Source organism: Pipistrellus kuhlii, unplaced genomic scaffold (genome assembly GCF_014108245.1).
Source record: "Pipistrellus kuhlii isolate mPipKuh1 unplaced genomic scaffold, mPipKuh1.p scaffold_m20_p_5, whole genome shotgun sequence".
In the NCBI taxonomy this organism is placed as follows: Eukaryota; Metazoa; Chordata; class Mammalia; order Chiroptera; family Vespertilionidae; genus Pipistrellus; species Pipistrellus kuhlii.
Genome location: NW_023425551.1, coordinates 81,471,203 through 81,476,450, shown reverse-complemented (window position 1 = coordinate 81,476,450; position 5,248 = coordinate 81,471,203). Strand labels below are relative to the sequence as shown.

At 47.5% G+C, this 5,248-nt stretch overlaps 1 pseudogene; it reads right to left on the bottom strand.

The window, feature by feature from the left end:
• Positions 1-3,554: 3,554 nt before the first annotated feature.
• LOC123651404 lies at positions 3,555-4,917 on the bottom strand (annotated as a pseudogene).
• Positions 4,918-5,248: the final 331 nt, after the last annotated feature.

The window sequence follows — 5,248 nt, the reverse complement described above, 5'->3', positions numbered from 1 at the left end:
AAGCAGATTTCTGGGTGTTTTGAGTCTTTTCCTGATCTGCTTCTGGACCAGGGTCTAGGAAAAACAAACCTTGGTGTGCAACTTGGTCTTTCCAAAAGCACCCAGTCCCAGCAGAGGGAGCCACAAGCTGTAGCTTGCTGATAACTCCAAACAGGGTACTCAGGGGCAGTCTCAAACAACATCTGACATTGTCCTGCACCAGAGACCCTCCAAAAGACTGCGAGTCATAGCAGATCTAATACATAGAAACAACCCAAACAGGCAGTCAAAGTGGAGAGACAAAAACAAGCTTCAACTGAAAGAAGCAAGAGAATTCTCCAGAAGAAGAGCTAAATGAGTTAAGCAATTTTTCAGACATAGCCTTCAGAATAATGATTACAAGAATGTTCAACAGCATGCAAAAAGATATAGAAACTATGAAAAAAATGACCAGTCAAAAAATAAAGAATGACATAGCAGTAATAAAGAATATATTTGGTCCCTGGTGGTTTGGCTCAGTGGATAGAACGTTGGCCTGCAGATTGGAGAGTCAGGGGTTCAATTCCAGTCAAGGGTACATGCTCAGGTTACAGGCTTAATCCCCAGTAGGAGGCGTGCAGGAGGCAGCCAATCAATGATTCTCTCTCATTGATGTTACTATCTCTCCCTCTCCCTTCCTATCTGAAATATTCAAAGAATACATTGGAAGGAATAAACAGTAGATCAGAGGAAGCCAAGGATGGGATCAGCTAATTAGAAATCAGGGTAGTAAAAATCAGAAAAGAAAAAAGAAAAAGCAAAGAACAGGACAGCTTAAGGGAGCTGTGAGACAACATAAAACATAATGATACCACATCATAGGAGTACCAGAAGGTAAAGAAACTGAGCACAGGATAGAGAACCCCGTATTTTCCGGCGTATAAGATGACCCCTAATTTTACAGTTAAAACATAGGTTTAGGCCTATATTCACTGTATAAGACTTCAAAGAAAAGACTTACTTTGCCTTCAAAATCTGCAGGTAATTTTTGTGCAATTTTGTTTTTTTGCCCCCGATTTTCGGTTGACTTTTTTTCATTTCAAAAGTCATCTTATACGCCAGAAAATACGGTATTTGAAGAAATTATGACAGAAAACTTCCCTAATATGGTGAAGGAAAAAGGCACATAAATTCAGAAGGCACAGAGAGTGCTAAGCAATAAGAATCAAAAGAGCCGAAACCGGTTTGGCTCAGTGGATAGAGCATCAGTCTGCGGACTGAAAGGTCCCAGGTTCGATTCCTGTCAAGGGCATGTATAATACATTTGTTGCAGGCACATCTCCAGTAGGGGATGTGCAAGAGGCAGCTGATTGATGATTCTCTCTCATCGATGTTTCTAACTCTCTATCCCTCTCTCTTCCTCTTTGTAGAAAATCAATAAAATATATTTAAAAAAAAAAAAAAAAAAAACCAAAAGAGGCCTATGCCCAGACACATCATAATTAAAATGCCAAAAAGAGTATTTCAAAGTCAGCAAGAGAAAAGCAAACTGTTACCTACAAAGGAGCTTTCATAAGGCTGTCAGCAGATTTCTCATCAGAAATCCTACAGGCCAGAAGGGAAGGGCATGAAGTATGCAAGGTAATGAAAAGCAAGGATCTGACACCAAGACTCTCCAGCAAGGCTATCATTCAAAATAGATGGTGAAGTGAAGAAATGCTAGATCAAAGGTTTCTGTGCCTTATCAGTAGTATTGTCTTTCCAGGGTATCCTATATAATAAAAGCCTACTATGCTAAGTGTCTGGTCGTCCGGTTGGCCATTCAACCAATCATAGCATAGTATGCTAATGATATGCTAAGACAGCTCAACTGCTCTCTCTGATGTGCACTGACTACCAAGGGGCAGACAGTTGACAGATTGACAGGTCGCTATGACATGCACTGACTCCCAGGGGAAGACGCTCCAACTAGCAGGTTAGCTTGTTGCTGGGGACTAGTTAATCAGGACTGAGCAAGATGGGCCAGAAACTCGCTGGAGCCCTCCTGCAGCACTTCTCCAGCTGGCCAACCTCCTGAGTTCCTTCCCAGCCCCAATTGTGCACTGGTGGGGTCCCTTAGCCTGGCCTGCGCCCTCTTGCAATCCAGGCTGAGGGACCCCCTCTCTGAGTACATGAATTTTGTGCACCAGGCCTCTAGTTAGATATAAGCGCCTCTCTCACATAATGGACCGAGAATGTGAATGGGCAATCAGAATACAAAATTACAATCCTGGCTTTGTCATTAACAAGTTACACAATCTAGAACAGGTCATTTTTTTTGTTGTTAATCTTCACCCAAAAATATTTTTCTATTGATTTTTAGAGATAGTGGAAGAGAGGGAAAGAGACACAGAAAGAGAAACTTTTATTGGTTGCCTGCCACACGCACCCCAATCAGGGCCAGGGAACGAGCCCTTGGTTGCAGGAATCAGGACCCACCCAGAACCCTCCAGTCCATGGGCCGATGCCCGCTGAGCCTAAACTGCTAGGCTTTTTTTTGGGAGGCGGGGGTGAAGGGGGATTAAGTCATTTTTAAGAATAACTTTATAGACTCAATTTTTATATTCTTTCAATCGGAGTGTTGGACTATAATAGTTTTGAAAGGCGTTTGTCAATTCTCCAGGTTTAAAGAGCCTTCTGTGCCCCAAATATCACTCTGGAATCCTGGAATATGTGCTGGGCGGGCAGACTTGGAATCTGCCCTCATGGAGCTTACATTGCAATGGATGGCAGACATTTATTTAAAATTGACATGGATTTACAGGCACAACAGATGGACCAAGAAAAAGAACACTGTGCTTTGCAGCATGTGACCAAAAATTCTTCCATGCTGTAAATACTGAGGATAATGTTTTTATTTTCTCCAGGGAAAAGCCCAGAATGCACAGGAGGAGAAAACCATAACCTGAGGAAGTCTGGCTCCTGGTTGTAGGGAAAGCTGGGCGATGGCTGAAAAGCTGATCGGCATCGCCTCCCAGACGCTTAGCTTTCCAAGTGTGTGAGGTCAGAGGGGGCCCACTGAGACCCAACCGAAACGTAGGTACCGATAACTTGTACAGAGCGGTGGTAGACAGGGTGGTCACTTATTCTCCTGCTTTTCTCCTAACATGGAGGTTTGGGTTGAATATGAGTCAAAACTTCCTGCCTGGCGGGTACCGAACAAGAGCTGGTCCTTCGCCATTCACTAATAAAGATGGAATACATGCAGCCGGCCTTCTGCTCAGGGAGGTCAGCTAGAGATAGAGAGATGTACCACATAACTTCTGAGGTTCCGGTACACCCTCCAAGTCTGTAAAAATGGCGGTACATGGAATAAGAATGACTGTGGGCAATTAAAATCCCTCTGATTTATAAATGTGAAAATAAAAAGAAAATGTGATATATTGTACAATGGAATAGTATTCAACCATAAAAAGGAATGACGTATTGCTCCATGCTACAACATGGATGGACCTTGAAAACATCATGCTAAGTGAAGGAAGCCAACCAGAAAAGACCACGTGTTATGTGACTTATATGAAATTTCCAGAATAGGCAGATCCGCAGAAGCAAGTAGATTAGTGGTTGCTTTTGGCTGAGAGGAGTGGGGGACGGGGTGATAGCTGAAGAGAAAAGGGCTTCTTTTTGAGGTGATGAAGATGTTCTGAAATTGATTGTGGTGATGGTTGCGCTTATCTGTGAGTATACTATTTAATACTATTGGATTTTACACTTTAAGTGGATGAATCGTATGGCGTGTAAATTGCATCTCAGTAAAACTGCTTAAAGGAAAGGAGAGCCAGGCCCTTCCCCCCGAGGCTCCGTTCTAGGGAGAAGGTCTGCATGGAACAGATCACAGTGGAGTTCCCATCGGCACGAGGGCGTGGCTAAGCCGGGGCCAGGCACCGGCACGAGGGCCGCCCTTGCAGGGGCTGGGGAGCCGGTCAGGGCGCTGCTCTGGGGACGTGACTCTTTTAATAGCGTTTTTTTATTTTGCAGCTTTAATGAGTTGGGTTTTTAAATGTTCTGGCTGTAAGTTTAACATAAAATTATCCCTCCAACTTTACTGAGGGATTGACCATGTCCATGACCAAATCCACCTCTGAGAGGAATTTGGTTGCTGACCTGGCCCCAGCCCCGGCCCGGGCCCCAGCCCCTGCCTCAGCCCCAGCCCCAGCCCCAGCCCCTGCCTCAGCCCCAGCACCAGCCCCAGCACCAGCCCCAGCACCAGCCCCGGCCCCAGCCCTGTCCCCAGCCCCAGCCCTGCATTCTCCTCAGCAGGTGGGGGGGGTGGGGTCGGTGGGGGGGGCATGTCACACTCCCTCTGGGTGTCTCTGTCAGCTTCCCCTCCTGGGAATCACAGCTCACTCCCCCTCCAGGTCTCTGGCTCCAGTCTCAGGCCGGCTGCAGCTCAGCGTGGCGGGCACGATCTCAGGGGGCAGGTGGAGGTAATCGCGGAGGTACTAGATGCCCTCGTTGGTCAGGTACCAGTAGAAGTGTCTCCAGGCAAACTGCTTCTTCACATGGCCCTGGGACTTGAGAGACTGCAGGACAGAAAACCAGGGTTGAAACCTAACCAGAGGCTTAGAATGGAAATGGGCGCAGAGGGGGCTGGGCTGCGCAGAAGACGAGTTTTCGGGTGCATCTACCTCACGGCCGTCAAGGCAGCAAGAAGCCCGGGCTGTCCTGGCCTCTCCTTGGCATTTGCCTTGAGCAGCCGGAAAACCCCTCCAGCGGCGCCCGGCCGGCTACCTGCATGGCCTTCATGACGTGGAGGTTGGGCACGTTCTTGTCCGCCAGCTCGGGGTGCTTCGGCATGTGCACGTCCTTCTTGGCCACCGTCACCCCCTCCTTAAAGAGGAGCTCGTAGATGGCGATCCGGTTCTCCCAGGGCTTCTGGGGCCGGAGCTGCAACGCGACGAGTTGTAAGTTATATGTCATATTATTGTACCGTCTCACAGGTACAATATTGGTGAATTTACTGTGGGCTGTAACCGTCAGCCACAGCACAGCTTTAGAGCATTTTCCTCGCCCCGAAATGACTCCTTAAGCCCAAATACAGCCAATGCCGTTTCCTGCGTCTACTCACCTCCTTCTGTTTCTGATCTGCCTTTTCTGGAAATTTCATATGAACAGATCACAGCACGGTGTGGGCTGTCCGGCGTCCATGCGCTTTGGAGGCCCATGCTGACCAGCTCCCGCACGGACAGACCAGCTCCCACACGGCTCACCGGCTCCCGCACGGACAGACCACTTTTGCTCATCAGGCCCA